This window comes from Dysidea avara, chromosome 4, assembly GCF_963678975.1.
Source record: "Dysidea avara chromosome 4, odDysAvar1.4, whole genome shotgun sequence".
Lineage (NCBI taxonomy): Eukaryota > Metazoa > Porifera > Demospongiae > Dictyoceratida > Dysideidae > Dysidea > Dysidea avara.
The window spans coordinates 8,941,355-8,953,417 of NC_089275.1; the positions used below are offsets into that span (position 1 = coordinate 8,941,355).

Here is a 12,063-nt window from a genome sequence, read left to right on the forward strand (position 1 = left end):
TCACTGAGATGAAGATCCGTCCCAAGGATTGTATCACTCACTAATTCATACTCACTCCTCATTGTGACAGATACAACACTACACATATCACTATACACACCACATGTTGTATGACACTCAATAGCTTTTGTATTTGTGGCAATGTACATTTTATTGATGTACTGATATTGATCAACTGTGGAACTTCACAAATTTTAATAAAATGAAATGATAAAAAGAGGGAAGGAAGGGACACATAAGTATTAAAGTCCTCACAGCGATTAGCTACTAAGTTTGCTTTTCAATTCACAGTAACCCATCACAGTCACATACAACCACTACACTAACTATTATGATGTCAAAATGACACAACATCACACACAGTTCCTCCTGTGCTCCATACAGCTATAATAGTAATTATAGTGTGTGTGTGCTGGCTGAAAATAGAAAAAGTTTACAATAATAAACACTGCTCTACTAACACCACCTAGTGGGTGGTGTCTTCTGCTACTTTGCTCTTTGTCTTTGGCTAGAAAATGGAACAACACAACATTACAATAAATACATGTTGGCTATACAAAATATGTGACCAAATTTTTGACATCATATGTTTGTACACAACACTGATGTTGATGTTTTATGGATAGCCACACCAATACACTACACTATTGCACCACAGCCATGCCACTAGCTTGCTCAGGCTGCTTTCACAAGTGGATTTCTATAATTACAAGTATAAGAAAAATAGGAATTTTAAATTTGATTAGGGATCATAAAAAAAGTATAGAGAAATGAGGGAGGTCGCCTATACACTTGCAGATATACTAGTAAACATTTAATCCCTAACTCAGTCATGTGTATAGGGATTAAATGTTCACTAATATATCTGCAGGTGTAGGAGACTTCCCTTGTTTGTCTATTATTTATCTATGATCCCTAATCGAACTTAAAATTCCTCAATTTTTTTTTTTTTTTTACTTTTTGCAATTATTTTGACTGGTGAACTCACAATGCATCAAAAGAAAGGATGGTGCCAGAGTTGATGTTTTCATCTGAATGCACACCCCAGCTATCAAACAGTGACTCAAAAGTGAAGTGGCCATTACGCTCCACAAGGGAAGTAGAGGACAAATAAGTATAAAGGCACTCACTAGTGTTTACTTTTCAATTCACAATTATTACCCATCACGCGCAGTCACATACAATCACTACCTCACTAACTATTATAATGTCAAAATGACACAACATCACACACAGTTCCTCCTGTGCTCCATACAGCTATAGTACTCATGTATTGAAATTAAATGACACTTTCTGAAGCTTTTGGTTCATTAGTAACTGTGTGTAAAGATTAAAATATTATTGCTTGCAAATTTATCCTTTGTAAAAATTCTGATAAATACAGTCTGATAAAACAGTCATGTCAAATAGCTACTTGACTGCTGCATTAGAGTACGTTGATGTTAATTGTGACATGAATTTTCACATGCAGCTGCAGATGATTCATAGCATGACACAGCTATTCTAACTACGTATTTGCTAGCATTATGCTTGATGCTTCAGATACCTATAAGCATTATTATTGGCAGGTTGCCTAAGCATGAATATTGAACATCATAACACTGCATTTTGTACACTGCATTTTGTACACTGCATTTTGTACACTACAACATAACATATTGAAGAGGCATAATAATAATACTTGTGCCTAGTTCACAAGACATAAGTCAACACTGTGTCTTAAGTTTAAGATGTGTTAATACTGTTGTTTCCTATACATTCACTGAATTCCACTATTCAGTTATAGAATTAGATGAACACACTTCATGCATCTCTTAATCTTAATGAAATAATACTGTGTTATAGCATGTTTGAGAGAGAACACTAACAAAATAAACTTCTGGTTCTATGAATGTACTATGAAAGGGATTAAAATAATTAAGAGGTGGCCATGGAACACACCTGAGGATTACCACCTTTGTTTTAAGTCATTATAACACATTAGTCTGTGCAAAGTTAAATATATGTTTCTGGTCCTACCATTTCCCAAAAATTGACCAGGTGACCAGGTTTGTATTTTGCAACTTATTCATGTGGTACACTAGTTTTGACATCACAATACATGGAATTATAGGGAAAGACAAAGTTGATGTATAAAGTTTGTGCATCTGTATTAAAAAGTGTCTACAAGGCATGAAAACATTTATTATAGAGTATTGTATGGTGATTGCACAATTTATCCAGCAAAAAATGACCATGAAGGGAACCAGAAACATACAATTAACTTTTCGTGGCCTTATAGAACCATTATAGGTACAGTAAGTATTGGATTCTTAACAGCCATGCATGACTGCTGGATCATGTAGGTAATATGTATGCAGTCAAGCTTTAAATTTACTATCTAGATACCTTGCACATGATATGCTAGCTGTGTGCTTCATTGATACAGTTATAATAATACATGCTGCAATAAGAACATTATGATACAGCATATGAACAAGCATGCATCTTGTGTACAAGTAGCTACACCATCTTTGTAATTCAGCAGTAAATAATTAAATTATTTATTTATTTATTATTGTAGTTAAGGAAATTTTTATGGTATGACTATGTCATTATAAAATAGCATAGATATACCTCCTGGAGGTATATGTGTCTTCTTGAGGGACCACTATTTTAGCCACACAGTGATCACAATGTATCAACATGAGATATCTATTATACAAAAAAATGTTTTCCTTTAAGTGGCTAAATCAGTATAATATATAGTTAGTAATGACATTAATCATCTGCTATTTCCCTTATATGGTATAGGATCAGCTATAGCTGACCAGATACCATTCAATGTTTAACCATAAGGGTTAGGGTACTTTTAATTTGTCTAGTGCAAAAAATTATTTTACAGTACCATGTTTTCCATTTTTATAGAGCCTTATTCCCTCAAAAAATGGCATAATATTATGTTATAGCATGTAAATGTCATAATTTCAAATACATAAGTCATTGTACACTACTAGACAAACATCACACAGTAGGTATATTTGTGTCTTAACAATACATGTGCCTACATGATGTACATAGTTACATATCCATCCTGATTTAACATTTACTAGTCTATACCTTCAATTTGACATACTGTAGTAAAGTAACATCTCACTTTTGGTGTCATCACATCATGTGTATAATGTTATTCAACGGTAATTAGTTTAAGCAAGTTTTCATGTTGCATTGATACTACATTTATCAATTTAAATAAACATTATGTACTCCCTGAAAATTCTTGCCTTCATGAGGGGCCTGTGGCTTCAAGACCGTACTGTGATAAACAACCATACAGTAGTCTGAAATAAAACATCTGTACAAAAAAAATGTTATCCTTAACAAAATAATTATCTTTAGTATCAGCAAGAGTTTCATAACAGGGCCTGAAATATTATATTAATTCTTGACATGACATCAGAAGTAATGATATTAATCATCTGCTTTATATTTCCCTTATATGATATTGAACCAACTGTGCTAACTAACCAGATACCAATTATGTTTAATTATAATATGAGCAAGGTAGTAATTTAAGGGTACATTCATAAATTTAAATAGACATTACATATACTCCCTGAAAATTTTCACCTTCATGAGGGACCAGTGGCTTCAAGACTGTACTGTGATAAACAACCATACAGTAGTCTGAAATGAAACATTTACAAAAACATGTTATCCTTATGTGGCTAAATTATCTTTAGTATCAGCAAGAGTTTCATAATAGAGCCTAAAATATTATATTAATTCTTGAAATGATATCAGTAGTAATGATATTAATCATCTGCTTTATATTTCCCTTATATGGTATTGAACCAACTGTGCTAACTAACCAGATACCAATTGCATACTGTTTAATTATAATATGAGCAAGGTAGTAATTTAAGGGTAATTTTGCAGTGTAAAAAAATATAACATGTTACCACACAACTGGTCATTCTGTCCAATTAAAATGCTATGAAAATAAAATTTCATTGGAGCCACCCAATGAAAACTTTATACTTTTCACAGGTTGAACATTTTTTTCATTGGATTTTCATGGACAAAATGTCCAGTAGTGCCATATTTGGTGATATTCTAACAAAACAGTACGCTACACATTTACTATAAATAGCACAGCAACTTGGCTTGATAAGAAAAGCCAGAAAGACAAAGTCAACCTTCAGAGAAAAGAAAACAACAGGAGCAGGATCCTGACAAGTTGTACAGTAAAACTTATTGAACTATAACTCAAATCTAGTAACTCTACTCTAACTGATCTACCAGATATTATCACCTACAACAACAGTTATGTACATCATTACACAACTAGTCATACTGACATGGTGACTACTACTGGTCAATGCTGATCAATATTGTGATAACCCGCAGTTCGAATCCTGGGGTTGGAGGGATTTTTTTCCTTACTTTGGCCCCTTTTCTGTTACAACTTATCAGCTATAAGTCACTAAGTCTAAGTCCTTGGAATTAGGTTAGGTAATCCTAAGGCTGCAGCACATGTTGCTGTCAGACCTTCAGTGCTGGTCAAGCACTAATAACAATAACAACAATAACCTCCTCAAATAGTACAACACATTCAAGACCATGCAAATGCAGTCCAGACGTGATAACTATCAACAGTTGCTGTGACCTCACTGGCTTTACACTCAGTCAGTAAAGCACCTTCTGCTGTCTACCAGATGATGACAAATTGTACTTGTGGATCTCCTTTCAATACAGTAACTGCTGACGTCTACTGTGACATGAACACTACTGATGGAGGATGGATTGTGATACAGAGAAACAGGAAGGATAGTACAGTGGACTTTAATAAGAACTGGATCCAATATGAGACAACTATTTCATTGCTATAAAATATTATAGACAGTTAGATATACCTCCTGGAGGTACATATCAGCGGCGGAGGAAGTAGTTGATATGAGGAGGGGCTCCGCTGAGCTGACCCAGACTTATTTCTATAGTTTGGTAAGGTGAGACCAAAAAAAAAAAAAAGGTCACAACCAACTGACAAGAGCTTTCCAGCTCACCAGCTACCATTTCTAGCTGATAAACTACATAAAAATCCTTACATAGCTCGCTACACACTGACTACTTTATTAGAGTGACTGCTCTATTAGAGTATCTCGATCTTTATCACGGTTTTCAGCCCCACTCCAAGATAGATAATTTCGGTGTGATATCATTCTGAGGGGGGCTAGGCCCCCCTCAGCAGACCGAGGGGGGGCTTTAGCCCCCTAGCCCCCCCTTTCCGCCGCCTATGGTACATATGTCTTCTTGAGGGACCACTAGCCACATAGTGATCACATGTACAATGTATCACATGAGATATCTATTATACAAAAACTGTTTTCCTTTAAGTGACTAAATCAGTATAATAATATTATATAGTTAATAATTACATTAATCACCTGCTATTTCCTTTATAATATTATGGCTATTGGATCAACTACATAAAAAGTTTTCCTTCAAGTGGCTAAATCAGCATTATAATTATGGGATTTGATCAACTATTACTAACTGACCAGATACCATTCAATGTTTAACCATAATTGATTTGGTTAGGGTATTTTTAATTTGTAGTGCATAAAATTACTTACAGTACCATATTTTCCATTATTATAGAGCCTTATTGTACCACATTCCCTCAAAAAATGGCATAATTATGTTATAGCATGTAAATGAAAACGTCATAATTTTCAATTACATAAGTCATTGTACACTACTAGAATCTGTGAAAAGGGGACTTATAGCCTTTCCAGTTGCATGTACTGGCAATCCACAACTTGACTTGTGAGTATGGTACCAGCCTGAAATTTGGTCACTTTACACTGCTAACATAGCACTATTCCTGGATGTAACTTTAAGACAATAGGTTAAACACATGATGAGTTATGACTTGTCAAACTTGGACATTTGGAAAGGCTATAAGACCCCTTTTTGCAGATTCAGTCACATATTTGTTTCTTAAAAATACATGTGCGTACATGATGTACGTAGCTACATGGTTTTGCATTTACTAGTTACTATACCTTCAATTTGACGTACTGCAGTAAAGTAACATCTCACTTTTAGTAACATCACATCATGTGTATAATGTTATTCAGCAGTAATATTAATGAATTAGTTTAAGCAAGTTTTCATGTTGCATTGAGACTACATTTATAAATTTAAATAGACATTACATACTCCCTGAAAATTCTCACCTTCATGAGAGACCAGTGGCTTCAAGACCATACTGTGATAAACAACCATACAGTAGTCTGAAATGAAACATCTGTAAAAACATGTTATCCTTATGTGGCTAAACAAGTAATTATCTTTATTATCAGCAAGAGTTTCATAACAGGGCCTAAAATATTATATTAATTCTTGACATGATATCAGTAGTAATGATCTGTTTTATATTTCCCTTATATGGCACTGAACCAACTGTGCTAACTAACCAGATACCATTTAATTATAATATGAGCAAGGTAGTAATTTAAGGGTAATTTTGTAGTGCAAAAATATATAAGATCAGGGGCGTAGGCAGGATTTCCAAAAGGGGGGTTCTGCCCTAAGTATAGAATCTCCACAGCGGGGGCCGTGTACACGTGTACACGTGTAAACATGTGTATTCTAGTCCATTCGCAATAGCGAGTAGAGGCAGGGGCGGATCCATAGTTTGGAAAGAGGGGGGGCACCTTTCTGAAAAACAGTTGAAGACCAAAAAAACTTGCTGAAAACCAGTTGAAGACCAAAAAAAAAAAAGGTCACAACAATAATAGCTAGTTATCCTTACCAACTATATCACGTCTGTTATGTAAAATAAAATCCTATTTATAGCTTCATAGGTAAGCTACACTGCCTCATGAACATTGTGACTGCTTTATTAGAGTAATTGACTGCTCTATTAGAGTATCTCTTAACTCTGAAAAGGGGGTTCGTCCGAACCCTTTGAACCCCCCCTGGCTACGCCCCTGAAGATGTTACCATATTTGGTGATATTCTAACAAAATAGTACACTACACATTTGCTATAAAGATCCACTGCAACTTGGCTTGATAAGAAAAGCCAGAAAGACAAAGTCAACCTTCAAAGCAAAGAAAATAACAGGAGCAGGATTCTGACAAGGTGTACAGTGGAACTTATTGGACTATAGCTCAATAACAATCTTCTAGTAACTGTCTTCATTCTACTCTAACTGATCTACCAGACATTATCACCTACAACAACAGTTATGAACATCATTACACAACTTGTCATATTGACACTGTCACTACTACTGGTCAATGCTAATCTATACTGTACCAACCTCTACAAGGACTTCAAACACAAGTGTACTCCATCACTGATCACCATTAGAAGTTGCTGTGACCTCAACACCTTCTCACCACCTCCTGGAATATTCAAGATGAGTACAAGAACATTCGGCACTGCTGATGTCTACTGTGACACGGCCACTGATGGTGGAGGATGGATTGTGATACAGAGAAACAGGAAGGATAGTAAAGTAAACTTTAATAAGAATTGGATTGATTATGAAAAAGGATTTGGAAATCTGACAACCGACTTCTGGTATGGTCTGGAGGCAATTCATTGCTTTACACAAACTGGCCAATGGGAGATGAGAGTGGATTATCAAAAGAATGACAAGACCTGGTCCTACCTCCATTACAATCAGTTCAGTGTAGGTAGTGCCAGTGAAGAATACCCACTGACTGTTGGACAGTTTACTGGAGAAGGTACTGACCGGTTTGTATCTAGTCCACTGAATGGGATGAAATTCAGCACTCCAGACAATGACAATGATAAGAGTAGTAGTAACTGTGCAGAAAAAGCAAAGGATGGGTTTTGGTACAACAGGTGTAGTCATATCAACCCCAACAGACAACCACCATGGGTAGCTGGAGATATACTGTCAATTGCAATGAAGATCTGTCCCAAGGATTGCATCACTCACTAATTCATACTCACTCTTCATTGTGACAGATACAACACTACACATATCACTATACACACCACATGTTGTATGACACTCATTAGCTTTTGTATTTGTGACAATGTAAATTTTATTGATGTACTGATATTGATCAACTGTAGAACTTTACAAACTTTAATAAAATGAAATGACAAAAAGAGGGAAGGAGGGGACACATATAAGTATTAAGGTGCTCACAACAGTTGCTAGTGTTTACTTTTCAATTCACAATTATTACCCATCACAGTCACATACAATCACTACACTAACTATTATAACGTCAAAATGACACAACATCACACACAGTTCCTCCTGTGCTCCATACAGCTATAGTAATATAGTGTGTGTGTGCTGGTTGAAAATAGAAAAAGTTTACAATAATAAACACTGCTCTACATGTACTAACACCACCTAGTAGGTAGTGTCTTCTGCTACTTTGCTTTTTGCCTTTGGCTAGAAAATGAAACAACACAACATTATAAATGTTTAACTGTAAAAAATATGTGACCAAATTTTTGAAATCGTAAATGTTCATACACACCATTGATGTTGATTTTTTGCCAAGAATGGAGACTTACACCAATACACTACACATTTACACTACAGCCATGCCACCAGTTTACCCAGGCTGCTTTCACAACTAGATTTTTATAATTACAAATATAAGGAATTTTAAGTTCAATTAGGGACCATAAAAAAAAAGTAGGGAGAAAACCTACACCTGCAGATATACTAGTGGACATTTAATCCCTATACACATAACTGAATTAGAGATAAAATGTTTACTAGTATATCTACAGGTGTAGGCGACCTTCCTTGTTCACCCTACTTTCTATGATCCCTTGAAATTTCTAATTTTTCCTTATACCTGTTTGTTTACTTTTTTGTAACATTAATTATTATGACTGGTAAACTTGCACCGTGTCAAAAAAAAGGATGGTGCCAGAGTTGATGTTTTTATCTGAACATGTACCCCAGCTATCAATTAGTGACTCAAAAGTAAAGTGGCCATTATGCTTTGCTTTCAGCTATGTTCAGCCCATTATACAGCACTACAAATGAAGAACAGTAGGAGAAGCACCTCTGCAATCAATCCAGTCACCATGAAAAATACGAACATTTCGCACACCCCAACTATAAATTACTGAATCGAAGTGAAGTGGCCTTTACACTTTGCTGTCAGCCCATTACACAGCGTTACACATGAAGAGCCTCTGCAATCAATCCAGTCACCACGGAAAATACGGACGATTCCCATTTACTAATGTACTCCAGTACAGAAGCCATGCATCGCACTACTGCGAATAGACACCTTGGGTTGTCAGCAAAAAGAAATGGGGGACAAAGGTAAGTAGGCAGGTACGCAGGTACGCAGGCAGGCACGCAGGCAGTCAGTAGAAAATTCCATTGAATAACTTTTTTTTAATTTCATAACAATTTAGTGGAAGCCTTTAGGATGGAAGCCTTTAGGATGGTACTGAAGGCACTTTTGGGCTTAGTTATACCTAACCAATACTGCCAAGGTGCAAGGATGGAGTTGTGAAGCTGGTTTTGGGGTGAATTTTCTGGCTAGGAAAACCCAAATCTTCATGATCCCTAATATACAGTACTACCGTACTGTATGATGTCAGGCCAAGAAACTTATGAAAATATGCACCATTTATTACAAATTCACCTGAAACAAAGTTGAACAATGTTGCTAAAAATAAAAAATTTGCAGATTTGCAAACACTCCAAAAAAGTATTAGACTATATGGAGGTCTAAATATTTCAAGGGTAAAATTTTCGCTAATAACACCCAAAACCGCAAATCAGCAAAAAATTTCCCCCTTGAAATATTTAGGCTATACGGTACCTTCGTGCATATTAAGTGCCTCTAAAAAAATTATCGTGTTGTTATTGTTTAAGAGATTCAGAGCCTTTTAAAACAGCTTTTAAGACTTCACAACCATCTGAAAAGGACAAAATAGCTAAAATCAACAGTGAGACACTGCTAATACATGATTATTTGCTGCTTCAAAAATGCAGCACTGAAATAGAGAATCTGGCTCTCCCCAACCACTTAGCCTGTTTGTGCCCCTTCCCTTGCCAGCTCCTGGATCCGCCCCTGATACAGCATACATATCATTGCTAAAATGTAGTAAAATGGTTATATTCTGGTATGTAACATGTTACACAGGTAGGGTTAACTGTAGTTTTTGAGTACTTGATTGTTAACACCAGAGATTACTTGATACTACAAATTATGATTGTTTCAGCCCTAGCATTTATGTAGTTATTGTACCATACTGATCAGCTTACAATGTGACTATGGCGGAATACACTGCTGTAGGCATCCCTTAACAAGGCATAGGGGAAACACCTCTCCAACATGTCCATGGTAAGGTAGGGAGATTCTGATAAAATAATAAAAATCATGTCAACAAAATTATTATTACAGGTTACCTAAAATACATCAAAGCATAATAACAAAGTACTTCCATGCATAAAAGACTCTTTTTGTGCCATTAGGACAAGAATTATCATTATTTCATTGCACTTAGAGTTTGATACCGAAATTTGATAGGCTGAAAATGTAGTCTCTAAATCCCGTAGTGCCACACTTATGTGACCACGCACTGAGGTGATATGAAACACGCAACTACACAACTGTAACATTGGAAATACATAGATATTTAAATGGCTAGTAACAGCCATACTAAATTAGAGGGAGGTGTAATGGTCTTGAAAACTACACACCTGTAACATTGGCAACACATGGGTGTTTAAATGGATAGCAACTGTCACGTTGAATTAGGGGATGTATTGAGGGCTTGTTTCTACGAGACATTTCTCGTTTGCTGCCAACTCAAGGTACAACAACGAATTGTAGTCTAAATAAACTAGATGTCAAAGACTTTAGAAAACTAGTAGTGCCCTCAGGCATTACAGCCCGGGCCTTCAAGTTATTTGAATCCCGTAGAACCCTGGTTCTTGACATCTAACTATTATATAGAACACAAAACAAACACATTACCAGGTCTAGCAGTAGGTAAACAGCTTCTCGTGAGTTTGGTGCATCCTTCTCTCTTTCTGGTTCAGCAGCCAACTTCATAATACGAGAAGATTTGAACTACATAGAGAACACAAGAAGACATTAAAGGAATACAACAATAAAGTGAAGACAAACAGCAACATCAACAAAGGAATGGCCTAAAAATTACAATCTACACACACACACACACACACACACACACACACACACACACACACACACACACACACACACACACACACACTCTTAACTTTTCTATTAAAGTCAAGTTAGTGACCCCTCAAATTCTGACTGCTCTATTATAGTATCTCAATCATTTATATACAGCACAAAATTCTTGTCACTCAAAATCAGTATCTTTCTTTTCTACCAATACCTTAATCATAGCCACACCATTGTCCTACTAATTCAAAGCTTCTATACAGTATCTTCTGCACACTACATTAAATTTTACCACAAGAAATTCTTTCATTCGTTGTTTCTGGTTAAAGGCACCATAACTAGCAAATATTGCTCCAGCTAGAGCATACACAGAAATGGCCAAACAGTGAGCATTATTATCATGATCTGTGGTAGGAATATACACACATAATACCATTTGACTACAATACAGATTTAATAGCTGCAGCACATGTTGTTGTAGACCTTCAGTGCTGGTCACTGTAAAGTGGTAATAATAAATAATAAATAATACAACATTGCACTTGAATGTGATATGCAGCTCAAATACTCAAAGTTCTCTGCTAAAAATATTTCCTTAATAATACTTGAACAAGTAACTCATGTCTAACTTTATAAGCAAGTAACTAGATTCACGAAAACAGTTCACTAAATTTGGTGATTTCTAAGTACAGAATGGAAATGAATGTTGGTTTGAAATAGGGTTAGGTAATATTATGATAATTATATTGTAGCTATCGCAATTAAGGCATGAGAAGATCACTGTATTTATGCATCATGATATCGACTTTATGGTACATCGTGATAATGCTTGCAAAATAAAATACCTTTAATGTAACTGCCTCACAAACACAGCAAATCACATTTACTA

At 35.6% G+C, this 12,063-nt stretch overlaps 2 long non-coding RNA genes across 2 annotated transcripts; both read right to left on the reverse strand.

The window, feature by feature from the left end:
* Positions 1–241: 241 nt before the first annotated feature.
* On the reverse strand, positions 242–6,458 carry LOC136254006 (uncharacterized). Its single transcript, XR_010700240.1, has 3 exons — positions 6,222–6,458; positions 6,048–6,171; positions 242–508 (listed from the first exon to the last, which is right to left on the reverse strand). It is a non-coding gene; the product is annotated as an uncharacterized lncRNA (long non-coding RNA).
* A 1,738-nt stretch (positions 6,459–8,196) lies between these two features.
* LOC136252101 (uncharacterized) lies at positions 8,197–11,576 on the reverse strand. The gene is made up of 4 exons (XR_010699355.1): positions 11,467–11,576; positions 10,995–11,090; positions 10,280–10,374; positions 8,197–8,431 (listed from the first exon to the last, which is right to left on the reverse strand). It is a non-coding gene; the product is annotated as an uncharacterized lncRNA (long non-coding RNA).
* Positions 11,577–12,063: the final 487 nt, after the last annotated feature.